Source organism: Delphinapterus leucas, chromosome 13 (genome assembly GCF_059928025.1).
Source record: "Delphinapterus leucas isolate spDelLeu-1000000601 "Yukka" chromosome 13, BTC_Dleu_Yukka2, whole genome shotgun sequence".
Lineage (NCBI taxonomy): Eukaryota > Metazoa > Chordata > Mammalia > Artiodactyla > Monodontidae > Delphinapterus > Delphinapterus leucas.
Genome location: NC_143141.1, coordinates 27,290,405 through 27,317,738, shown reverse-complemented (window position 1 = coordinate 27,317,738; position 27,334 = coordinate 27,290,405). Strand labels below are relative to the sequence as shown.

The following is a 27,334-nucleotide window of genomic DNA, read 5'->3' as shown; positions in this document are numbered from 1 at the left end:
GGCCTTTATTATGTTGAGGAACGTTCCCTCTATGCCTACTTTCTGCAGGGTTTTTAGCATAAATGGGTGTTGAATTTTGTCAAAAGCTTTCTCTGCATCTATTGAGATGATCATATGGTTTTTCTCTTTCAATTTGTTAATATGGTTTATCACATTGATAGATTTGCGTATATTGAAGAATCCTTGCATTCCTGGAATAAACCCCACTTGATCATGGTGTATGATCCTTTTAATGTGCTGTTGGATTCTGTTTGCTAGTATTTTGTTGAGGATTTTTGCATCTATGTTCATCAGTGATATTGGCCTGTAGTTTTCTTTCTTTGTGACATCCTTGTCTGGTTTTGGTATCAAGGTGATGGTGGCCTCGTAGAAGGAATTTGGGAGTGTTCCTCCCTCTGCTATATTTTGGAAGAGTTTGAGAAGGATAGGTGTTAGCTCTTCTCTAAACGTTTGATAGAATTCACCTGTGAAGCCATCTGGTCCTGGGCTTTTGTTTGTTGGAAGATTTTTAATGACAGTTTCAATTTCAGTGCTTGTGATTGGTCTGTTCATATTTTCTATTTCTTCCTGATTCAGTCTTGGCAGGTTGTGCATTTCTAAGAATTTGTCCATTTCTTCCAGATTGTCCATTTTATTGGCATAGAGTTGCTTGTAGTAATCTCTTATGATTTTTTTTATTTCTGCAGTGTCAGTTGTTACTTCTCCTTTTTCATTTCTAATTCTATTGATTTGAGTCTTCTCCCTTTTTTTCTTGATGAGTCTGGCTAGTGGTTTATCTATTTTGTTTATCTTCTCAAAGAACCAGCTTTTAGTTTTATTGATCTTTGCTATCGTTTCCTTCATTTCTTTTTCATTTATTTCTGATCTGATTTTTATGATTTCTTTCCTTCTGCTAGCTTTGGGGTTTTTTTGTTCTTCTTTCTCTAATTGCTTGAGGTGCAAGGTTAGGTTGTTTATTCGAGATGTTTCCTGCTTCTTAAGGTGGGCTTGTATTGCTATAAACTTCCCCCTTAGAACTGCTTTTGCTGCATCCCATAGGTTTTGGGTCGTTGTGTCTCCATTGTCATTTGTTTCTAGGTATTTTTTTATTTCCTCTTTGATTTCTTCAGTGATCACTTCATTATTAAGTAGTGTATTGTTTAGCTTCCATGTGTTTGTATTTTTTACAGATCTTTTCCTGTAATTGATATCTAGTCTCATGGCGTTGTGGTCAGAAAAGATACTTGATACAATTTCAATTTTCTTAAATTTACCAAGGCTTGATTTGTGACCCAAGATATGGTCTATCCTGGAGAATGTTCCATGAGCACTTGAGAAAAATGTGTATTCTGTTGTTTTTGGATGGAGTGTCCTATAAATATCAATTAAGTCCATCTTGTTTAATGTATCATTTAAAGCTTGTGTTTCCTTATTTATTTTCATTTTGGATGATCTGTCCATGGGTGAAAGTGGGGTGTTAAAGTCCCCTACTATGAATGTGTTACTGTCAATCTCCCCTTTTATGGCTGTTAGTATTTGCCTTATGTATTGAGGTGCTCCTATGTTGGGTGCATAAATATTTACAATTGTTATATCTTCTTCTTGGATCGATCCCTTTATCATTATGTAGTGTCCTTCTTTGTCTCTTGTAATAGCCCTTATTTTAAAGTCTATTTTGTCTGATATGAGAATTGCTACTCCAGCTTTCTTTTGGTTTCCATTTGCATGGAATATCTTTTTCCATCCCCTTATTTTCAGTCTGTATGTGTCTCTAGGTCTGAAGTGGGTCTCTTGTAGACAGCATATATAAGGGTCTTGTTTTTGTATCCATTCAGCCAATCTGTGTCTTTTGGTGGGAGCATTTAGTCCATTTACATTTAAGGTAATTATCGATATGTATGTTCCTATTCCCATTTTCTATATTGTTTTGGGTTCGTTATTATAGGTCTTTTCCTTCTCTTGTGTTCCTTGTCTAGAGAAGTTCCTTTAGCATTTGCTGTAAAGCTGGTTTGGTGGTGCTAAACTCTCTCAGCTTTTGCTTGTCTGTAAAGGTTTTAATTTCTCCATCAAATCTGAATGAGATCCTTGCTGGGTAGAGTAGCCTTGGTTGCAGGTTTTTCTCCTTCATCACTTTCAGTATGTCCTGCCACTCCCTTCTGGCTTGTAGGGTTTCTGCTGAGAGATCAGCTGTTAACCTTATGGGGATTCCCTTGTGTGTTATTTGCTGTTTTTCCCTTGCTGCTTTTAATATGCTTTCTTTGTATTTAATTTTTGACAGTTTGATTAATATGTGTCTTGGCGTATTTCTCCTTGTATTTATCCTGTATGGGACTCTCTGTGCTTCCTGGACTTGATTAACTATTTCCTTTCCCATATTAGGGAAGTTTTCAACTATAATCTCTTCAAATATTTTCTCAGTCCCTTTCTTTTTCTCTTCTTCTTCTGGAACCCCTATAATTCGAATGTTGGTGCGTTTAATGTTGTCCCAGAGGTCTCTGAGACTGTCCTCAGTTCTTTTCATTCTTTTTTCTTTATTCTGCTCTGCAGTAGTTATTTCCACTATTTTATCTTCCAGGTCACTTATCCGTTCTTCTGCCTCAGTTATTCTGTTATTGATCCCATCTAGAGTACTTTTAATTTCATTTATTGCATTGTTCATCATTGCTTGTTTCATCTTTATTTCTTCTAGGTCCTTGTTAACTGCTTCTTGCATTTTGTCCATTCTACTTCCAAGATTTCGGATCATCCTTACTATCATTATTCTGAATTCTTTTTCAGGTAGACTGCCTATTTCCTCTTCATTTGTTAGGTCTGGTGCATTTTTATCTTGCTCCTTCATCTGCTGTGTGTTTTTCTGTCTTCTCATTTTGCTTATCTTACTGTGTTTGGGGTCTCCTTTTTGCAGGCTGCACGTTCGTAGTTCCCGTTGTTTTTGATGTCTGTCTCCAGTGGCTAAGGTTGTTTCAGTGGGTTGTGTAGGCTTCCTGGTGGAGGGGACTAGTGCCTGTGTTGTGGTGGATGAGGCTGGATCTTGTCTCTCTAGTGGGCAGGTTCACGTCTGGTGGTGTGTTTTGGGGTGTCTGTGGCCTTATTATGATTTTAGGCAGCCTCTCTGCTAATGGGTGGGGTTGTGTTCCTGTTTTGCTAGTTGTTTGGCATAGGTTGTCTAGCACTGTGGCTTGCTGGTCGTTGAGTGAAGCTGGGTGCTGGTGTTAAGATGGAGGTCACTGGGAGATTTCCACCGTTTAATATTATGTGGAGCTGGGAGGTCTCTTGTTGACCAGTGTCCTGAAGTTGGCTCTCCTACCTCAGAGGCAGAGCCCTGACTCCTGGCTGGAGCACCAAGAGCCTTTCATCCACACGGCTCAGAATAAAAGGGAGAAAAAGTAGAGAGAATTAGTAGAAGTGTGAGGAAAGAAAGAAGGAAAGGAGGAAAGGAAGGAAGAAAGAAAGAAGCAAAGAAGGAAAGAAAGGAGGGAGGGAGGGAGGAAGGAAGGAAGGAAGGAAGGAGGGAAAGAAGGAAAAAAGACAGAAAGAAAGAAGATACAGTAAAAATAAAATAAAGTATAATATAGTTATTGAATTAAAAAATATTTAGAAAAAAAAAAAAAGAGGGACGGATAGAACCTTAGGACAAATGTTGGAAGCAAAGCTATACAGAGAAAATCTTATACAGAAGCATACACATACACTTTCACAAAAAGAGGTAAAGGGGGAAAAATCATAAATCTTGCTCTCAGAGACCACCTCCTCAATTTGGGGTGATTCGTTGTCTAAAGGAGGGAAGGACGGAAAGAAAGAAAGAAAGAAAGAAGGAACGACGGTAAAGTATAATAAAGTTATTACAATTAAAATTAATTATTGAGAAAAAAAAATTTTTTTTTTTAAAAACCATGGACGGATAGAGCCCTAGGACAAATGGTGGAAGCAAGAGTATACAGACAAGATGTCACACATAAGCATACACGTACACATTCACAAAAAGAGGAGAAGGGAAAAAAATCATAGATCTCGCTCCTAAATTCCACCTCTTCAATTTGGGATCATTCCTTGTCTATTCAGGTATTCCACAGATGCAGGGTATATCAAGTTGATTGTGGAGCTTTAATCCTCTGCTTCTGAGGCTGCTGGGAAAGATTTCCCTTTCTCTTCTTTGTTCTCACAGCTCACAGGAGCTCAGCTTTGGATTTGGCCCTGCCTCTGCGTGTAGGTCGCTGGAGGGCGTCTGTTTTTTGCTCAGACAGGACGGGGTTAAAGGAGCCGCTGATTCGGGGGCTCAGGCTCACTCAGGCCGGGGGTGAGGGGGGGGAAGGAGGGGCACTGCGTGCGGGGCGGGCCTGCGGCGTCAGAGGCGGCGTGACGTTGCGGCAGAGGCCGGCGTGACGTTGCACCAGCCTGAGGCCCGCCGTGCGTTCTCCCGGGGAAGTTGTCCCTGGTTCCCGGGAACCTGGCAGTGGCGGGCTGCACAGGCTCCGCAGAAGAGGGGTGTGGAGAGTGACCTGTGCTCGCACACAGGCCCCTTGGTGGCGGCAGCAGCAGCCTTAACGTCTCCCGCCCGTCTCTGGGGTCCGCGCTTTTAGCCGCGGCTCGCGCCCGTCTTTGGGGTTCGCGCTTTTTGCCGCGGCTCGCGCCCGTCTCTGGGGTCCGCGCTTTTAGCCACGGCTCGCGCCCGTCTCTGGGGTTCGCGCTTTTTGCCGCGGCTCGCGCCCGTCTCTGGGGTTCGCGCTTTTAGCCGCGGCTCGCGCCCGTCTCTGGAGTTCCTTTAAGCAGCGCTCTTAAACCCCTCTCCTCGCGCACCAGGAAACAAAGAGGGAAGAAAAAGTCTCTTGCCTCTTCGGCAGGTGCAGGCTTTTCCCCGAACTCCCTCCCGGCTAGTCGTGGTGCACTAACCCCTTCAGGCTATGTTCAAGCCGCCAACCCCAGTCCTCTCCCTGCGCTCCGTCCAAAACCGAAACCCGAGCTTCAGCTCGCAGCCCCGCCCGCCCGGGCGGGTGAGCAGACAAGCCTCTCGGGCTGGTGAGTGCCGGTCGGCACCGATCCTCTGTGCGGGAATCTCCCCGCTTTGCCCTCCGCACCCGTCGCTGTGCACTACTCCTCGGTCCCGAAGACCCCCCTCCGCCTCCCGCAGTCTCCGCCCGCGGAGGGGCTTCCTAGTGTGTGGAAACTTTTCCTCCTTCACAGCTCCCTCCCACTGGCGCAGGTGCCGTCCTTATTCTTTTGTCTCTGTTTTTTCTTTTTTTCTTTTGCCCTACCCAGGTACGTGGGGAGTTTCTTGCCTTTTGGGAGGTCTGAGGTCTTCTGCCAGCCTTCAGTAGGTGTTCTGTAGGAGTTGTTCCACGTGTAGATGTATTTCTGGTGTATCCGTGGGGAGGAAGGCGATCTCCGCGTCTTACTCTTCCGCCATCTTCCGGATGCAGAGTCCCAACATCGTTCTTAATGGTGAAAAACTGCAACCATTTCCACTAACATCAAGAGGAAGACAAGGTTGCCCACTCTCACCACTGTTATTCAACATAGTTTTGGAAATTTTAGCCATGGCAATCAGAGAAGGAAAAGAAAGAAAAGAATCCAAATCGGAAAAGAAGAAGTAAAACTGTCACTGTTTGCAGATGACATAATACTAAACATAGAGAATCCTAAAGATGCTACCAGAAAACTCCTAAAGCTAATCAATGAATTTGGTAAAGTAGCAGGATACAAAATTAATGCACAGAAATGTCTTGCATTCCTATACACTAATGATGAAAAATCTGAAAGGGAAATTAAGGAAACACTCCCTTTTACCACTGCAACAAAAAGAATAAAATACCTAGGGATAAACCTACCTAAGGTGAAAAAAGACCTCTTTGCACAAAACAATAAGACACTGATGAAAGAAATTAAAGATGATACCAACAAATGGAGAGATATACCATGTTCTTGGATTGGAAGAATCAACATTGTGAAAATGACTATACTACCCAAAGCAATCTACAGATTCGATGCAATCCTTGTCAAACTACCAATGGAATTTTTCACAGGACTAGAACAAAAAATTTCACAATTTGTATGGAAACACAAAAGACCCCAAATAGCCAAAGCAATCTTGAGAAAGAAAAACGGAGCTGGAGGAATCAGGCTCCCTGACCTCAGACAATACTACAAAGCTACAGTAATCAAGACAGTATGGTACTGGCACAAAAACAGAAATATAGATCAATGGAGCAGGATAGAAAGCCCAAAGATAAACTCATGCATATATGTTTACCTTATCTTTGATAAAGGAAGCAAGAATATACAATGGAGAAGAGACAGCCTCTTCAATAAGTGGTGCTGGGAAAACTGGATAGCTACATGTAAAATAATGAAATTAGGACACTTCCTAACACCATACACAAAATGAAACTCAAATTGGATTAACGACCTAAATGTAAGTCCAGACAGTATAAAACTCTTAGAGGAAAACATAGCAAGAACACTCTTGGACATAAATCACAGCAAGGTATTTTTTGACCCACTTCCTACAGTAATGGATATACAAACAAAAATAAACAAATGGGACCTAATGAAACTTAAAGGCTTTTGCACAGCAAAGGAAACCATAAACAAGACAGAAAGAGAACCCTCAGAATGGGAGAAAATATTTGCAAATGAAGCAACTGTCAAAGGATTAATCTCCAAAATATACAGACACCACTTGGAGGTCAATATCAAAAAAACAAACAACCCAATCCAGAAATGGGCAGAAAACCTAAACAGACATTTCTCCAAAGAAGATATACAGATGGCCAACAAACACATGAAAGGATGCTCAACGTCACTAATCATTAGAGAAATGCAAATCAAAACTACAATGAGGTATCACCTCACACCAGTCAGAATGGCCATCATCCAAAAATAGCCACAACTAGAGAAAGCCCGTGCACAGCAATGAAGACCCAGTGCAGCCAAACAAATACATACATAAAATAAATAAGTTAAAAAAATAAAGAAATAAAAATAAAATTAAAAAAAAGAACACCTAATTCAGGTGGGAAGGTGGGAGGGACACTCTAAAGGTCATCTATGCTGCATGTACAAGAACCCCGAGAACATACCAATAGGTACCACATTTTTCACTGCTGTAGCCGATCATTCCCCCTGTACTACCACACTGTATCACTCCCTTCCCTGATCTACTGCTAGAGTCTCTTTGGAAGGTGTTTCAGAACTCTTGTTTTGATAGTGCCAGTTTAACTGTCCTCACTTCCCTAATTTATACCAGGATTTAAGACCTTGTGGTCCGGGATCCTGTCCAGAGAAAGCAGGCTAAGACTCTGTCTTTGTTTATATATTTCATCAGGAAGGGCGCTACTCCCTCTCCTAGTTCATGGTGTGAAGTGTTCTTAGCCTCTCAGGAAAGTGGGGAGAATTGAAAGGACTCTATATGAGAATGCTAGGCTTTGTGAAACATTTCATTTCTTTAAAAAATAAGACTCATTTTTTATTTGACTTTTAACAATCCTCTGAAATATAAAGAAAGACAAGAATCGGTGACATGAAATGATCACCAGTAAGAATTACAACAGTCACCCCTTATCTCATAGCATAGGGCACTGTCCATGACCCTTAAGAAGAGTTACTAGAAATGCCTTGCCCATCTTGCCCCTAAACACCAACACAGCAATCATGTACCTTGAAAGGTACATGATTGCTGTGTTGGTGTTTAGGGGGAGCATCTCACTTACCAGGGACTGAATTCTACCTTGATTCCTTTGTAGGGATGGAGACTTCCCTGGTGATGAAAAATTCCCTGGGATTGCAACCTCCAAGCCAGACATCTCGTGTGACACAAACTCAAGAACTCCCCAAGTCCTGCAGGAGCAGAAATATTCAGATACTTGAGAGTAACCCACCACCTGAACTTGGGGACATTTCAGGGACAGCTCCAGTCCAGAGTGCCAGTAGTCTCCTGGCCCTGCCTCCAGCTCCAAGCCAGGGACAAATAGAGAGTGAGCACTTGGAGGATATTAAAACCAAGTTTTCAAAGCCTCTGGATGCCTACCAGATCCCAAGAGAAAACCAAGAGCCTCCACTACTCCCTTTAGAAATCCCTGATACTCACCAGCTCCTGGTCTGCACTGATGCATCCCCTTAGCCAAGAGGAGCAGCCTGCTTCTGAAAATGCTGATCTGGGAAAGAACAGCCTGAGTCTTGAGGACCTAGGGACACCTGAAAATGGGATGGAATCTAGCAGTGGTTTTGCAGACGTTACTACACTGGTGGAGGATATTCACCTTCCCCAGCTCTTTAATTCTTTGAAAGATATTGATCCAAAGGTCCCAACGTGATCAAAGCCAAAGACACCAGAGCCATTAAGGTGAATCAGGTGCAGGAAAAGCCAAGTGTCATAAAGGTTCCCTCTGCTCAACCCAGGAAGAACAAACATAAAGCCTCTGAGCCTATCAGTGGTGCTCCCAAGGCCAAAATCCAGCCAAAGAATCCAGAGTGCCTGTTAGGGGGAGAAGTGCTTCTATGCCATGCTGCAGTCAGTGACAGCGCTCCTGTGAACACGGCCAAGCATTCCAAAGGCAAACCTCAGAAAGCTGCATCCAGAAAGATCAGCAAAATGAAGAGCCATGGGCAGGAAAGGACCACAAGGACCAGAGGAAGGAAGAAGGCTGAAGAGAATAAGCAGTCAGGGAACAAAGTCAAGGCAGAAGAGAAGCCAACAATTCCCCAGATGAAACAAAAGAAGGAGCAAACTGAGCTTATCCAAAAGAGCTTTAAAAAGCCTCGAACCTCCCTAGGCATGCGCAAGCTGGGGTTTGTGAAGGTTTTTCATGCACTGGGGGAGAAGAATGATAAGAAAACTGGGCTCTCTTCCTGTCGGGTCTTGGGAAATTCAAGCAACCCTAAACACCCCCAGCTATCCAGCCATGGAGGCATACCCCACGTGAGGGTAAGAGTCCTGAGGAAACTCAAGTCAAAGCCCAGAAACCAGACAGCAGTGCTAAAAAAGAGTGTCCATCTCCATCCCAGTATGAGCTGCCGCCTCCTGGGAAGGTCAAGTTGATACCTCTTCCGTTTTCTGCCTGGGACAAGCCTCAAGCTCGACCTGCTCCTGGAAGGCCACAGTCTCTGTCCTCTCATTGGCCTGCTGTGGCTGACGGTGCCCAGCTTGCTTCTACTAACTCAGCTCAACCTCCTGCAGTGAGTTCATCCCAGCCAGCTTCTGCCTCTTTGCCAGGTCCTGCCAGTCCATCTCAGCCAACTATGACTAACCAACCCAACCGCGTTTGACCAACCATACCCAGCCTAGTGTCCCTCAGTCTGCTGCTCCTAGGCCTGCACCCTACAAAACTTCATCTTGCACTTCTCTCCAGCGGGAGCCTGTTCCCCCTGCTGTGACTAAGCACCAGTCCCCACCCAAGCTCCAAACCCCATTTCTACTCCAAGACTTCAGCGAGCAACCAATTCCATGGAGGGAACCCAATGTTCCCGAGCCAGTAATGTCAAAGCCCATCGAACACGAGCAGAGGCCAGAGCGGGAGGCCATGAAGAGACGGGCTCAACAAGAAGGTATTGCTGCCAAATACACCTCTTTGGGGAAAGTGCAATTTTTCATTGAGAGGGAAAAAGAAATGGAAATTGCTGACTACTACGGATATGTAAAGTAAGAGCTGCTAGGAGTGTTGGTGCCACCTTGGGGACCAGCTGCTCTTCCATATACAGATAAGATAGGTATAAATTTCTCTATTTATTTTGATATATTTTAAAACAATAAAACTGAATAAATAAATGTAATAGAATTAATAGGTGAGTAATAAAACTTCTGAATTTTGAGATGCTGCTAATTGTGGCATGATTTTTTGTTTTTTGTTTTGTTTTGTTTTTTTTGATGGGGTTGGAATCAAAGTCTGCATGAGAAAGGGAGGACTGAAAGTTGGATGGGAGAATGAAAGAAATGGGTAAAAACTGAGGAAAGAGAAAGGAAGTTTGTCCAGGGCTAGGAAGGCCAAAAGACATTTATGGATTTATGAAAGGAAGCAGGAGTGGGGATGAAATGGCAGAAGTAAAAGGCATGGTCAGTGGTCAGGGGTGAAAGAACAAAATTTGAGTAGAGTTTAAGATGACAGAAAGTGAGTCTAGGTTCACTAGGAGAAATAGAAAAACTCTCTTGGGGAGGTTGGCCTTAAGTCTCACAACCACCAGATAGGTATTTAAGAAAACAGGAGGTTCAGGACACATCTCTGAAAGGTTAGAGTTGCCTTATTCAGGTGTGATTATAGTGGGGGAATAGGGAAATCTACCAGAGGGGTGGCTAGGGCTCAGAGTTATCCTAGGGGCAGCTGACGACAGGGGCAGAGCCAAGGGAACTGCTGCATCAGGAGGCCCACGAATAGGGCCTGACATGTAAATCACCATGTACTCAACACCTAAGCTCCAGGGCAGCTAATGCACTCTTCAGTTAATCCTGGCAACGACGGGCAAGGCCAGTATTCCTGTGCAACTTCACTTAGAGAGGTGCAGCAAAGGGCTGAGGTCATGTCGCATGTGGAGGTACAAGGCCTCATTTGGAGGCCCAAATGCCTCCGAAGTCCTCAGTATCTGAAAGTTCCCACAGGCGGCCAACCTGGCTTTCAGAGCACAGCATCCTGAGGTTACTGTTGGATGAGATCAAACTTCTGGACAGGCCTAAATATTATCTTGTGGGGCTTCTTCCGTTGACCAGGGTGCGTGCTGCCTTCTGTAAACATCACCATCAACTGAAACGCACGAGAAAAATCCGACGGAAGCGTCCACTCTCACGGGTGAGAGCGGTGGGGGCACGCACACTGGGCAGCTGCTCCAACAGCCACAGGACGCAGGCGCCCAGCGGTTCACGGGCTCCCTGGGAGGCCTCGTGGGGCAGGTCGAGGGAGTGAGGATGGGAGAGAGCGGCAGGGGTGGGCGTCAAAAGGAATGCAGTGGGGAGAAGGGAGAGATGGAGACAGTGGAGAGTGGATAGTGACCATGGGAAAACTGGCAATTTTCGTTTTCAACATTAATTTTTTGAGATGTCATTCACATGCCATAACATTCACCTTCTGAAACTGCAAATTCAGCATCATTTCGTACATTCATAAGCCTATGCAACCATCGCCATCATCTAACCCATCACGTTTTCATCACCCCACAAAGAAGCCCCCGTAACCATCAGCAGGCCCTCTTCATCCCCTCCTCCTTCAGTCCCTGCAACCATTAATTTCCTTTCTGTCGCTATGGTTTTGCCTTTTCTGGACATTTCATGACATAATACAAATGGGACCACTGTGTGTGGCTTCTTTCACTTAGCATAATATTTTCAAGTTTGTCCATGTCATAGCATGTGTCAGTACTTCATTCCTTTTTATGACTTATAATATTTCACATATACACCACATTTTATAAATCCATTCATCCATTGATGGGCATTTGGTTTTTTTACACTAATAATCTCCATTTATTGACAGTTTATTCTGTGCCAGGCAGCACCAGGCTAAATTACTGACCTTATTTCACAGATAACGAGGCTTGGAGAGTGTGAAGAGTTTGCCCAAGATTAAGAGCTAGCAGTTGGGGGAACTGGGGTTTGAACTCAGGTGAACTTCAGAGGTAATAAATTCACATGACAGAACATTAGAAAAGGTACACAAGGGTATTCAACGAAAAGTCACCTTTTTCCCCACATTCCCCAGCCACACATTTCCCCCCTCAGAGACATCAGCTTTTGCCATGCTGCGGATCCTTCCAGAGAACTATTTATACGTCAACATGTATGTATCACAATTTATTGACTAATCTGTCCCACTGATTTGAAATGTCACTTTTATGGTATAACAGATTCTTTTTTTTTTTTCTTTTAAAATATGTTTTGTTTTTTTTTTTGTTTTTTAAACATCTTTATTGGGGTATAATTGCTTTACAATGGTGTGTTAGTTTCTGCTTTATAACAAAGTGAATCAGTTATACATATACATATGTTCCCATATGTCTTCCCTCTTGCGTCTCCCTCCCTCCCACTCTCCCTATCCCACCCCTCCAGGCTGTCACAAAGCACCGAGCTAATATCCCTGTGCCTTGCGGCTGCTTCCCCCTAGCTATCTACCTTACTACGTTTGTTAGTGTGTATATGTCCATGACTCTCTCTCGCCCTGTCAAAGCTCACCCTTCCCCCTCCCCATATCCTCAAGTCCGTTCTCCAGTAGGTCTGCGTCTTTATTCCTGTCTTACCCCTAGGTTCTTCATGACATTTTTTTTTCCCCTTAAATTCCATATATATGTGTTTGCATACGGTATTTGTCTTTTTCTTTCTGACTTACTTCACTCTGTATGACAGACTCTAGGTCTATCCATCTCATTACAAATAGCTCAATTTCATTTCTTTTTAAGGCTGAGTAATATTCCATTGTATATATGTGCCACATCTTCTTTATCCATTCATCCGATGATGGGCGCTTAGGTTGTTTCCATCTCTGGGCTATTGTAAATAGAGCTGCAATGAACATTTTGGTACATGACTCTTTTTGAATTTTGGTTTTCTCAGGGTATATGCCCAGTAGTGGGATTGCTGGGTCATATGGTAATTCTATTTGTAGTTTTTTAAGGAACCTCCATACTGTTCTCCATAGTGGCTGAACCAATTCACATTCCCACCAGCAGTGCAAGAGTGTTCCCTTTTCTCCACACCCTCTCCAGCATTTATTGTTTGTAGATTTTTTGATGATGGCCATTCTGACTGGTGTGAGATGATATCTCATTGTAGTTTTGATTTGCATTTCTCTAATGATTAATGATGTTGAGCATTCTTTCATGTGTTTGTTGGCATTCTGTATATCTTCTTTGGAGAAATGTCTGTTTAGGTCTTCTGCCCATTTTTGGATTGGGTTGTTTGTTTTTTTGTTATTGAGCTGCATGAGCTGCTTGTAAATTTTGGAAATTAATCCTTTGTCATTTGCTTCATTTGCAAATATTTTCTCCCATTCTGAGGGTTGTCTTTTGGTCTTGATTATGGTTTCCTTTGCTGTGCAAAAGCTTTGAAGTTTCATTAGGTCCCATTTGTTTATTTTTGTTTTTATTTCCATTACTCTAGGAGGTGGGTCAGAAAGGATCTTGCTGTGATTTATGTCATAGAGTGTTCTGCCTATGTTTTCCTCTAAGAGTTTGATAGTTTCTGGCCTTACATTTAGGTCTTTAATCCATTTTGAGCTTATTTTTGTGTATGGTGTTAGGGAGTGATCTAATCTCATACTTTTACATGTACCTGTCCAGTTTTCCCAGCACCATTTATTGAAGAGGCTGTCCTTTCTCCACTGTACATTCCTGCCACCTTTATCAAAGATAAGGTGTCCATATGTGCGTGGGTTTATCTCTGGGCTTTCTATCCTGTTCCATTGATCTATCTTTCTGTTTTTGTGCCAGTACCATACTGTCTTGATTACTGTAGCTTTGTAGTATAGTCTGAAGTCAGGGAGCCTGATTCCTCCAGCTCCTTTTTTCGTTCTCAAGATTGCTTTGGCTATTCGGGGTCTTTTGTGTTTCCATACAAATTGCAAAATTTTTTGTTCTAGTTCTGTGAAAAATGCCAGTGGTAGTTTGATAGGGATTGCATTGAATCTGTAGATTGCTTGGGGTAGTAGAGTTATTTTCACAATGTTGATTCTTCCAATCCAAGAACATGGTATATCTCTCCATCTATTTGTATCATCTTTAATTTCTTTCATCAGTGTCTTATAATTTTCTGCTTACAGGTCTTTTGTCTACGTAGGTAGGTTTATTCTTAGTTATTTTATTCTTTTTGTTGCAGTGGTAAATGGGAGTGTTTTCTTAATTTCACTTTCAGATTTTTCATCACTAGTGTATAGATATGCCAGAGATTTCTGTGCATTAATTTTGTATCCTGCTACTTCACTGAATTCATTGATTAGCTCTAGTAGTTTTCTGGTAGCATCTTTAGGATTCTCTATGTATAGTGTCATGTCATCTGCGAACAGTGACAGCTTTACTTCTTTTCCGATTTGGATTCCTTTTATTTCTTTTCCTTCTCTGATTGCTGTGGCTAAAACTTCCAAAACTATGTTGAATAAGAGTGGTGAGAGTCGGCAACCTTGTCTTGTTCCTGATCTTAGTGGGCATGGTTTCAGTTTTTCACCATTGAGGACGACGTTGGCTGTGGGTCTGTCATATATGGCCTTTATTATGTTGAGGAAAGTTCCCTCTATGCTTACTTTCTGGAGGATTTTTATCATAAATGGGTGTTGAACTTAGTTGAAAGGTTTCTCTGCATCTATTGAGATGATCATATGGTTTTTCTCCTTCAATTTGTTAATATGGTGTATCACGTTGACTGATTTGCGTATATTGAAGAATCCTTGCATTCCTGGAATAAACCCCACTTGATCATGGTGTATGATCCTTTTAATGTGCTTTTGGATTCTGTTTGCTAGTGTTTTGTTGAGGATTTTTGCATCTATGTTCATCAGTGATATTGACCTGTAGTTTTCTTTCTTTGTGACATCTTTGTCTGCTTTTGGTATCAGGGTGATGGTGGCCTCGTAGAATGAGTTTGGGAGTGTTCCTCCCTCTGCTATATTTTTGAAAAGTTTGAGAAGGATAGGCGTTAGCTCTTCTCCAAGTGTTTGATAGAATTCGCCTGTGAAGCCATCAGGTCCTGGGCTTTTGTTTGTTGGAAGATTTTAAATCACAGTTTCAATTTCAGTGTTTGTGATTGGTCTGTTCATATTTTCTATTTCTTCTTGGTTCAGTCTCGGCAGGTTGTGCATTTCTAAGAATTTGTCCATTTCTTCCAGGTTTTCCATTTTATTGGCATAGAGTTGCGTGTAGTAATCGCTCATGATCCTTTGTATTTCTGCAGTGTCAGTTGTTACTTCTCCTTTTTCATTTCTAATTCTATTGATTTGAGTCTTCTCCCTTTTTTCTTGATGAGTCTGGCTAATGGTTTATCAATTTGGTTTATCTTCTCAAAGAACCAGCTTTTAGTTTTATTGATCTTTGCTATCGTTTCCTTCATTTCTTTTTCATTTCTGATCTGATCTTTATGATTTCTTTCCTTCTGCTAACTTTGGGGTTCTTCTTTCTCTAATTGCTTTAGGTGCAAGGTTAAGTTGTTTATTTGAGATGTTTCCAGTATCTTAAGGTAGGATTGTACTGCTGTAAACTTTCCTCTTAGAACTGCTTTTGCTGCATCCCATAGGTTTTGGGCCGACGTGTCTCCATTGTCATTTGTTTCTAGAATTTATTTATTTCTTCTTTGATTTATTCAGTGATCACTTCGTTATTAAGTAGTGTATTGTTTAGCCTCCATGTGTTTGTATTTTTTACAGATCTTTCCCTGTAATTGATATCTAGTCTCATAGCGTTGTGGTCGGACAAGATACTTGATGCCATTTCAATTTTCTTAAATTTACCAAGGCTAGATTTGTGACCCAAGATATGATCTATCCTGGAGAATGTTCCATGACCACTTGAGAAAAATGTGTACTCTGTTGTTTTTGGATGGAATGTCCTATAAATATCATTTAATTCCACCTTGTTTAATGTATCATTTAAAGCTTGTGTTTCCTTATTTATTCAATTTGAATGATCTGTCCATTGGTGAAAGTGGGGTGTTAATGTCCCCTACTATGATTGTGTTACTGTCGATTTCTCCTCTTATGGCTGTTAGTATTTGCCTTATGTATTGAGGTGCTCCTATGTTGGGTGCATAAATATTTACAATTGTTATGTCTTCTTCTTGGATCGATCTCTTGATCATTATGTAGTGTTCATCTTTGTCTCTTGTAATAGTCTTTATTTTATAGTCTATTTTGTCTGATATGAGAATTGCTACTCCAACTTTCTTCAGATTTCCATTTGCATGGAATATCTTTTTCCAACCCCTCACTTTCAGTCTGTATGTGTCCCTAGGTCTGAAGTGGATCTCTTGTACACAGCAAATATATGGGTCTTGCTTTTGTATCCATTCAGCCAGTCTGTTTTTGGTGGGAGCATTTAATCCACTTACATTTAAGGTAATTATCGATATGTATGTCCCTATTCCTATTTTCTTTATTGTTTTGGGTTTGTTATTGTAGGTCTTTTCCTTCTGTTGTGTTTCTTGCCTAGAGAAGTTCCTTTAGCATTTGTTGTAAACTGGTTTGGTGGTTCTGAACTCTCTCAGATTTTGCTTGTTTGTAAAGGTTTTAATTTCTCCATCAAATCTGAACGAGATCCTTGCTGGGTAGAATAATCTTGATTGTAGGTTTTTCTCCTTCATCACTTTAAATATGTCCTGCCACTCCCTTCTGGCTTGCAGAATTTCTGCTGAAAGATCAGCTGTTAACCTTGTGGGGATTCCCTTGAGTGTAATTTGTTGTTTTTCCCTTGCTGCTTTTAATATGCTTTCTTTGTATTTAATTTTTGACAGTTTGATTAATATGTGTCTTGACATGTTTCTCCTTGGATTTATTGTGTATGGGACTCTCTGTGCTTCCTGGACTTGATTAACTAATTCCTTTCCCATATTAGGGAAATTTGCAACTATAATCTCTTCAAATATTTTCTCAGTCCCTTTCTTTTTCTCTTCTTCTTCTGGAACCCCTATAATTCGAATGTTGGTGCATTTAATGTTGTCCCAGAGGTCTCTGAGACTGTCGTCATGTCTTTTCATTCTTTTTTCTTTATTCTGCTCTGCAGTAGTTATTTCCACTCTTTTATCTTCCAGGTCACTTTTCCATTCTTCTGCCTCAGTTATTCTGATATTGATCTCTTCTAGAGTATATTTAATTTCATTTATTGTGTTGCTCATCATTGCTTGTTTCCTCTTTGGTTCTTCTAGTTCCTTGGTAAATGTTTCTTGCATTTTCTCTATTCTATTTCCAAGATTTTGGATCATGTTTACTATCATTATTCTGAATTCTTTTCCAGGTAGACTGCCTATTTCCTCTTCATTTGTTAGGTCTGGTGGGTTTGTACCTTCATCTGCTGTGTGTTTTTCTGTCTTCTCATTTTCTTATCTTACTGTGTTTGGGGTCTCCTTTTTGCAGGCTGCAGGTTCGTAGTTCCCATTGTTTTTGGTGTCTGTCCCCAGTGGCTAAGGTTGGTTCAGTGGGTTGTGTAGATTTCCTGGTGGAGGGGCTAGTGCCTGTGTTCTGGTGGATGAGGCTGGATCTTGTCTTTCTGGTGAGCAATTTCATGTCTGGTGGTGTGTTTGGGGGTGTCTGTGGCCTTATTATGATTTTATGCAGCCTCTCTGCTAATGGATTGGGCTGTATTCCTGTCTTGCTAGTTGTTTGGCATAGGGTGTCCGGCACTGTAACTTGCTGGTCATTGAGTGAAGCTTGGTGTTGGTGTTGAGATGGAGATCTCTGGGAGATTTTCGCCGTTTGATATTACGTGGAGCTTGGAGGTCTCTTGTGGACCAGTGTCCTGAAGTTGGCTCTCCCACCTCAGTGGCACAGCCCTGACGCCTGGCTGGAGCACCAAGAGCCTTTCATCCACACGGCTCAGAATAAAAGGGAGAAAAAATAGAAGAAAGAAAGAAAGAAAGGAAGGAAGGAAGGAAGAAAGAAAGAAAGAGGATAAAATAAAATAAAATAAAGTTATTAAAATAAAAAAATAATTATTAAGAAAAAAATTTTTTAAGTAATAAAAAAAATAAACAGATGGACAGAACAGTAGGACAAATTGTGAAAGCAAAGCTATACAGACAAAATCTCACACAGAAGCATACACATACACATTCACAAAGAGGAAAAGGGGAAAAAATAACCTGTCTTTCTCCCAAAGTCCACCTCCTCAAGTTGGGATGATTCGTTGTCTATTCAGGTATTCCACAGATGCAGGATACATCCAGTTGATTGTGGAGCTTTAATCCACTGCTTCTGAGGCAGCTGGGAGAAATTTCCCTTTCTTTTCTTTGTTTGCACAGCTCCCGGGGTTCAGCTTTGGATTTGGCCCCGCCTCTGCATGTAGGTCACCTGAGGGCGTCTGTTCTTCGCTCAGACAGGACGGGGTTAAAGGAGCCGCTGATTCCGGGGATCTGGCTCTCTCAGGCCTCGGGGAGGGAGGGGTATGGATGTGGTGCGAGCCTGCGGCGGCAGAGGCCAGCATGACACTGCACCAGCCTGAGGCGCGCTGTCCGTTCTCCCGGGGAAGTTGTCCCTGGATCATGAGACCCTGGCAGTGGTGGGCTGCAGAAGCTCCCGGGAGGGGAAGTGTGGAGAGTGACCTGTGCTTGCACACAGGCTTCTTGGTGGCGGCAGCAGCAGCCTTAGCATCTCATGCCCGTCTCTGGGGTCCGCGCTGATAGCCGCGGCTCGCGCCTGTCTCTGGAGCTCCTTTAAGCAGCGCTCTTAATCCCCTCTCCTCGCGCACTGGGAAACAAAGAGGCAAGAAAACGTCTCTAGTCTCTTCGGCAGCTCCAGATTTTTCCTGGGCTCCCTCCTGGCTAGCCGTGGCGCACTAACCCCTTCAGACTGTGTTCACGCCGCCAACCCCAGTCCTCTCCCTGCGATCTAATCTCCGAAGCCCAAGCCTCAGCTCAGAGGTTTTATCATGGATGGATTTTGAGTTTTCTCAAATGCTTTTTCTGCATCTATTTATTATATGATTTTTATCCTTTATTTGGTTAGTGTCATGTACCACATTGATTGATTTGTAGATGTTGAACTGTCCTTGCATCCCTGGAATAAATCCCACTTGATCATAGTGTATAATCCTTTTAATATATTATTGAATTTGGTGTGCTAATGTTTTGTTTGGTTTTTTCTGCATCTATGTTCATCAGGGATATTGGCTTGTAATTTTCTTTAGTGTATCTACACTGGGTATCTAGGTAACATCTGGATAACAGGGTAATGTGGGTCTTATAAAATAAGTTTGGAAGTGTTCTCTCCTGTTCTGTTTATTGGAAGAGTTTGAGAATCTTTCATATTAATTCTTCCTTAAATGTTTGGTAGAATTCAGCAGTGAAGCCACCTTGTCCTGGACTTTTGTTCATTGGGAGGTTTGAGAGTCTTTTTATACTTTAGATATAAAAGCAGATTCCATGTATCCCACTATATTTTGGGGAAATTTTCTTAGGGATTCCCAGAGTATTTAGTGAAAATTCTGATTACCAATAATATATAGAGAAGGTAAAATGGATCCCATAGTTATAAGTGATACTTTGTTTCATGTGTATGTCTGTTTCTTCCATGACTTAGAACTCTAAAAATGTGTATAGAAACTGAATTAATGTTTACAATTATGGTTTATAGTTGTTAAGATGTTCTGCCTCTTAAAATGCCTATTTTGATATAGAAGGACTGTCAAAATGTGAAGATGGTAATTTATATTAGGTGTATTTTACCACAATAAAAAAAATTGAGGGGGTGTGAAGATGGTTCACAAAAAAGAATTTTTCAAGGCTCTAAAACATGTAAAGAGTTGGAGTTTTTAAGATTCCATCCATTTAATGACTGATGATAAAAATAAAGTCTCAGGTTTCTTAGCTGAAAATGAGATTAATAATACCTCTCTCTCAGTTTTATAAGGGGAAAAAACAGATATAGAGCATATATCATAATACCCCACATATAGCAAGCAGTAATACATAGCAGCTGCTATTACAATCCCAAGAACCAAAATGCCCTCCTCAAGGTCATACAGCCAGTCTGTGGCAGAATCCAGCCCAGAATCTGGGTCTTTTGATCCTGAGTCTCTTACACCATTACCATGACAATCTGGCCACTAGACACAAGGCATGAATCCTTTGTCCAGGCAGTGAATTTTCTGAATCTTTATATAGACCATTCTTTCCTTCAGTCTTTGTTTTGTATCTAAAGAATTAAGTGTGAATACTATTTCTAAAGGGAATGCAAATATTTTGAAAGTCCTTCAAAATCTTTTTTTTTTTCGCCTTTTCAGAGTCCAGATGTCATTCAGAATTTGAAAATACCACCCATTCTGTCTTCAGGTCAGCTAAGTTTTACTTTCATCATCCAGTGCACCTACCAAGTGATCAAGATTTTTGCCATGAATCCTTAGGAAGAAGAGTTTTCATGAGGCATTCTTGGAAAGATTCCTTTCAGCATCATCAGACAAACGAAGAGAACACACTTGTCTTCCTTCCTCTTATCAAAATGTGGCAAAGACAAAGTCAGATTATGCCACAATAGAGAGCCTCAGTATCAATGTAAACTTGGAAAACAAAGAAGTATAGAATACTACTAAAAGTCAGGGTAGAGATTTTCCAAAATATGACAAACAAGTTAATGACCTAAAAAGGGATCATAAGCCCACCCCAGAGTTAACAACTCAGCACACTGTGAGTTTAAATGAACTCTGGAACAGGTATCAGGAGCGATAGAGGCAACAGAAAGCTCCTGAGTTCAGTGCCAAGAAAGAACTTTTCTTGGTGGAGCGACTTGATCGTTTGGCTAAACTTCTTCAGTATCCCATCACACATTCTCTCCAGCCCTCAGAAAGTACACAGGATGATAGCAAGAGGGAACAAGATGTTAAGGAATGGAGTGGTAGACAGCAACAGCAGAAAAACAAGCTTCAGAAAAAGAAACGGTATAAAAGCCTGGAGAAATGCCATAAAAACACAGGCGATCTTAAAAAAAACAAGGTTCTTTCTACTCATCAAGCTGGGCGGTCCCATAAGATTAAAATTGAACAGATTAAATTTGATAAATATATTCTGAGAAAACAGCCAGGTTTTCATTATATAAATAACACTTCTTCAGATTCTAGACACTCAGAGGAGAGTGAGCTGCTCGCAGATACTGCCACCAACATCCTTTCCACCACCACTTCTGTGGAATCAGATATATTGACCCAAACAGATAAGGAAGTGACTCTGCATGAGAGGAGCAGCTCTATTTCCACCATTGATACTGCCCAACTGATCCATGCTTTTGGCCATGAAAGAGTTTGTTTGTCACCCAGGCGAATTAAATTATACAGCAGCATCACCGACCATCAGAGGAGATACCTTGAGAAGTGGAGCAAGAAAAACAAGAAACCACTGATTACAGGTTATCCCCAAATTACTTCAGAGCACACCAGAAGGAAACACGTCCAGGTACATGGCTACAAATTCCATCTGGCAATATGACTGCATTTTTCATGGACTTTTTAGTTAAGCTTTGCACACAGGTGAAAAAAAGCCAATTGCCCTTTCCTCACTGTAACATTTCTTACCAGCTGGAAAAGAGTGAGAAAGTGTAGTACAGTGCTGTTTGAGTTGTCATTCTTTTCATCAACACTCATTTACAAATTACCCTTTGGATGAAAGGCTTTGCTGCTAAATGCTTCAAGATCTGCAAAGTCTATACCTTTGGTACAGGGGAGCTTCAAGTTTAGAATGACCTCCATTCTGAACAATATTGCCTGTTGTTTTTTTTTTTTTTTTTGCCTGTTGGTTTTTGTTTATTCATTCCTCCCTGATTTTTAAGAAATTTTGAGGTGCTTTTAAGCACACACACACACACACACATAAGTAATATGATATGATTGGTTTTTTTGTTTTGTTTTGTTTTGTTTTGTGGTATGCGGGCCTCTCACTGCTGTGGCCTCTCCTGTTGTGGAACACAGGCTCCGGACGCGCAGGCTCAGCGGCCATGGCTCACGGGCCCAGCCACTCCGTGGCATGTGGGATCTTCCCGGACCGGGGCACGAACCCGTGTCCCCTGCATCGGCAGGTGGACTCTCAACCACTGCACCACCAGGAAAGCCTGATATGATTGTTTTTTAAGTAAATGAACAATTGGAATGATGGAAAATTAGACTGAAGCCATGGAGGGGTGAGCTACAACATGATTTAAAAAATAAATACATGAAGAATTAAGAGTGACGGGAAGGCAAGTTGATACCTTATGGATATGGTTGCTAAAAATGAGCCACAAATTTTGCTTTATGTTTTCTAGCCATTAGTGTTGCTAGAATTTTGTGATCAATTACATAACTCTAATATAAAAGCAAACTAAATTTTCAAAAGCATTACAGATATTTCTGGTACTAAGACTTCTTAAATTTCTCTTGTCTGTCCTCATAAAGAAGGCATTGTGGTGTAACAAAATCCTCAACGGCATCCTTACAGTACATTCTCAGTAACAACAATCATATAAGGCTAATATGGCCTTCGTTTAGGGAATTCCATAAAGGCAGATTTCAAGGGGTCAGTAAATGCAGACCATTACTTTAACCCAAGATAAAATTGATTTGGAGAGGTGCTCTCCAAATAGGGATACTTGCAAAATGGTTCATTGGAGTATGAACCTTTTAAAATTTATATTTTTGTATATGTTTTACAGTGTATGAGTACAGCAATAATATATAATTTATAAATAAATATCTACTTTAGTAATTTGTACTCAAAAATATTTTATCAGTGGGACCCCATGATCAAAACAATTTGGAGACCACTAGTTTAGCTGAAAGAAGGCACAAAGCATTCAGACATTTAACCATAAATATTATTTCTCAATTGAGTTTTTGGTAGGTATTAAATGACAATAATTACACATATAAATAGTACAATAAGACTCTTTTTTAAAGTAAGCCCAAAATTGGGAAAGACACAGATTGAGGCTTTTTGTTCCATAGAGGAGGTAGGGGGAAATGCTGCAGATAGAGGGTTTTTTTGGTGTGTGTACTAAAATACATATACATGACAAAGTTTACAGTTTTATCATTTTAAAGTATGCAGTTCAGTGGCACTGGGTATATTCACAGAGTTTTACAACTATCACCACTATCTAGTTTCAGAGCTTTTTCATCACCCTAATGGAAATCTCATACCCATTAAGCAGTTACTCTCTATTCCCCCTTCCTACCAGCCCCTGTCAATCACTAATCTACTTTTTGTCTCTGTGAACTTGCCCATTCTGGTTATTTCATTTAATTGGAATCATATCATATGTGGCCTTTGTGTCAAGCTTCTTTGACTCTAGAATAATCTTTCTGAGATTTATATATGTCCTAGCATCTCTCAGTACGTCATTGCTTTTTATGGCTGAATAATATTTCATTATATGTTTAAACACATTTTGTTTATCTGTTCATCCATTCATGGACATTTAGGTTGTTTCTACTTTTCGGCTATTGTGAATAGAACTGATATGAACATTTGTGTACAAGTTTTTATTTGAACACCTACATACAGCTCTTTGGGTATACACGTAAGAGTTGAAAATGCTGGGTCATTTGGTAATTTTATTTCAAGCTTATTTAGGAACCGTCAAACTGTTTTTCACAGTGGCCACACTATTTTACATTCCCAGCAACAATTTCTAAGGGTTCCAATTTCTCCACATTCGCCAACACTCTTTATTTACTTTTTTTTTTTTTTGCCATCCCAGTAGGTACAAAGTTATATCTCATACTCATTGTCATTTTGATTGTGGCTTGTTTGGCCTTTCCCTTTGCATAATGACTAATGATGTTAAGTATCTTTTTATGTGCTTGTTGGCCATTTTTTGAAATTAATTAATTAATTTTTGGCTGCATTTGGTCTTCATTGCTGTGCATAGACTTTCTCTCGTTGTGGCGAGTGGGGGCTACTCTTCGTTGTGGCATGTGGGCTTCTCATTGCAGTGGCTTCTCTCATTGCAAAGCACAGGCCCTAGGTGCGCAGGCTTCAGTAGTTGTGGCTTGCTGGCTCAGTAGTTGTGGCTTGTGGGCTCTAGAGCACAGGCTCAGTAGTGTGGTGCCCGGGCTTAGTTGCTCCGTGGCATGTGGGATCTTCCTGGACCAGGGCTTGAACCCTACGCTGTCAGGTGGATTCTTAACCACTGCGCCACCAGGGAAGTCCCTGCCCACTTTTTAATTAAGTTGTTTGGCCTTTTTGTTTTTGAGTTGTAAGAGTTCTTTATATATTCTGGATTGTGGAATCTTATCAGATGTGTAATTTGCAAATATTTGCTTCCACTCTCTGGGTGGTGTTTTCACTCACTTACTACTTTTTTTTTTTCTAACTAATTTTATTTATTTATTTTTTTTTAGCTGCCTAAAGAATTTATTTACTTATTTTTAACATCTTTATTGGAATATAATTGCTTTACAATGCTGTGTTAGTTTCTGCTTTATGGGAACATATGTATATGTATTACTAGTCTTTTTTGAAGCACAGCAGTTTACTTTCAATGAAGACCCAGTGTACCTATTTTTTCTTTTGTTGCTTGTGCTTTTGGTTTCATACTTAAGAAACCATTGCCAAATCCAAAGTCATGAAGATTTGTCTGTATATTTTCTTTCAAGAATTTTTTTTTTTTTTTTTTTTGCAATACGCGGGCCTCTCACTGTTGTGGCCTCTCCCGTCGCAGAGCACAGGCTCCAGACGCGCAGGCTCAGCGGCCATGGCTCACGGGCCTAGCCGCTCCACGGCATGTGGGATCTTCCCAGACCGGGGCACTAACCTGTGTCCCCTGCATTGGCAGGCGGACTCTCAACCACTGTGCCACCAGGGAAGCCCTCTTTCAAGAATTTTATACTTTTAGTTCTTTCATTTGCATCTTGGATGTATATTGAGTTAATTTATTTATATGGTATGAAGTAGGGGTCAAATATTCTTTCCAAATGGACTTGTCCCAAAATCAGCTGTTGAGACTGTTCTTTCTCCATTGAATGGTCTTGGCACCCTTGTCAAAAATCAATTGACCATAGATGTGAGGGTTTATTTCTAGGCTCTCAGTTCTGTTCCATTGATCTATATGCTGATCTATATGCCATTACTGCACTGATTTGTTTACTGTAGCTTTGTAGTAAGTATTAAAATTGAGAAGTATGAGTCTTCCAACTTTGTTTTTTTTTTTTTTTTTTGCGGTATGCGGGCCTCTCACTGTTGTGGCCTCTCCCGATGTGGAGCACAGGATCCGGACACGCAGGCTCAGCAGCCATGGCTCACGGGCCCAGCCACTCCGCGGCATGTGGGATCTTCCCGGTCCAAGGCACAAACTCGTGTCCCGTGCATCGGCAGGTGGACTCTCAACCACTGTGCCACCAGGGAAGGCCTCCAACTTTGATCTTTTTAAAGACTGTTTTGGCCAATCAGGGCCCTTGTGTCTCCATATGAATTTTAGGATCAGCTTTTTAAAATTTCTGCTGAAAAGGTTGTTGGGAATTTTATATTAATTGCACTTAATATGTAGCTTGCTTTGGGGTTTATTGCCATCTTAACAACGTTGTCTTCCAGTCGATTAACACAGGATGTTTTTCAATTTATTTAGGTCTTTAATTTCTTCCAGTAAGGTCTTGTAGTTGCCAATGTACAAGTGTTATACCTTCTTGTCTAAATTTATTCCTAAGTATTTGATTCTGGTGTTTTCTTTTTCTTTATTATTTTTAATTGTGATTATATATGCATAACAAAATTTATCATCTTAACCATTTTTTCTTTGTAATTCTATTTTATTTATTTTTCTTCCAGTTTTATTGATTTAATTGACATACAGCACTGTTTGAGTACAGCATAATGATTTGACTTACATACATCATGAAATGATTATCACAGTAAGTTTAGTGAACATCTACCATCTCATACATATACAAAATTTAAGAAATAGAAAAAATTATTTTCCTTGTGATGAGAATTCTTAGGATTTACTCTCTTAATCACTTTCATATATAATATACAGCAGTGTTAGCTTTATTTATCATGTTGTACATTACATCCCTAACAGTTGTTTACCTTATAACTGGAAGTTTGCCCTCAACCAATTCATGAGTCTTTTCAGTGTAACTGTTTGTTACACTGGATTATATGGTAATTCTATTTTTAATTATTTGAGGAACCACCATACTGTTTTCCACAGCAGCTGCCCATTTTACAGTCCCACCAACAGCACATTATGGTTCCACTTTTTCCACATCTTTGTCAACACTTGTTATTTTCTGTTTTTTTTTAATAGTGGCATCCTAATGTGTATGAAGTGATATGTTTTTGATTTGCATTTATTTCATGATTATATTGAGCATCTTTTTATATACTCCTTGGTCATTTGTATATCATCTTTGGAGAAATGTCTATTCAAGTACTTTTCTCCTTCTTGAATCGCGTTATATTTTGGTCATTGAGTTGTAGAAGTTCTTTACATATTCTGAGTATTAACCTCTATCAGATATATGATTTATAAATTTTTCTCCCAATCTGTGGGTTGCCTTCTCACCTTTGTTGATTGTGTCCTTTGATGCCCAGAAATTTTTAATATTGATGTAGTCCCAGTTGTCGAGTTTTACTTTTGCTGCCTGTGCTTTTGGTGTCATATCTAAGAAGTCATTACCAAGTCCAGTGCCATGAAGCTTTTCTCCTTTGTGTTCTTCCAAGAATGTTATGGTTTTAGGTCTTTAATCCATTTTGAGGTAATTTTTGTATATGATGTAAGATAAGGCTCCAACTTCATTCTTTTTCTTTTCCAATTTCATTCTTTTTAAGAGCATGTGGATATCCAGTTTTCCTAGCACCGTTTGTTAAGGAGACTGCTCTTTTCCTGTTGAATGGTCTTGGCCCCTTGTCAAGGGTCAGAGATCATTTGACCATGTGGCACAAAGGTTTATTTCTGGGCTCTCTATTCTAGTCCATTGATCTATTTATCTGTATGCCAGTACCACACTGTTATTGTATTACTGTTTTGAAATCAGGAAGTGTGAATCCTCAAACTTTGTTGTTCTTTTTCAAAATTGTTTTGGTTCTTCAGGGTTTCTTATGATTTTTAATGATTTCTTACTGTTTCCAATTTTTTTTATTGCTGTATGATTTTCTTTGAGTTTTTTTTGCTAACTTAGCAGCCATGTAATTAACAAATATGCTTAAGCCACTGTCTCAATGTGTCACCCAGATACGAAATAGTATCTATTGACTCCATTATATGAAAAATTAAGAAACTGGTTGCACTTGCCCTACTTCTCCCCACTCCCAACCTACACACACTTCCTCCAACATAACAATATTCGTTATATTTTGTGAATGTTGTCTCAGTTCATTATGGTAGTATTACTATTGTATTGATTAGCTTTATTTTATTTATTTATTTTTGCGGTACACGAGCCTCTCACTGCTGTGGCCTCTCCCATTGCGGAGCACAGGCTCCGGACGCACAGGCTCAGTGGCCATGGCTCACAGGTCAAACCGCTCCGCAGCATGTGGGATCTTCCCGGACCGGGGCACGAACCCGTGTCCCCTGCATCGGCAGGCGGACTCTCAACCACTGCGCCACCAGGGAAGCCCTGATTAGCTTCATTTTTAAGAAATATAACATTTTCCATCCATGTTATAAGCAAAATCACCATTTTATGTGTTTTTTAAAGAGGGTCAATATCATGAGTCTTTTCAGTGTAACTGTTTGTGAGTTTATTAATTTAAATAATTTTATTGTTTAGCTAGATTTTTCAA

At 40.7% G+C, this 27,334-nt stretch overlaps 1 pseudogene; it reads left to right on the top strand.

The window, feature by feature from the left end:
- The first annotated feature begins 7,641 nt into the window (after window positions 1-7,641).
- On the top strand, window positions 7,642-10,555 carry LOC149747708 (uncharacterized protein C2orf78 pseudogene; annotated as a pseudogene).
- Window positions 10,556-27,334: the final 16,779 nt, after the last annotated feature.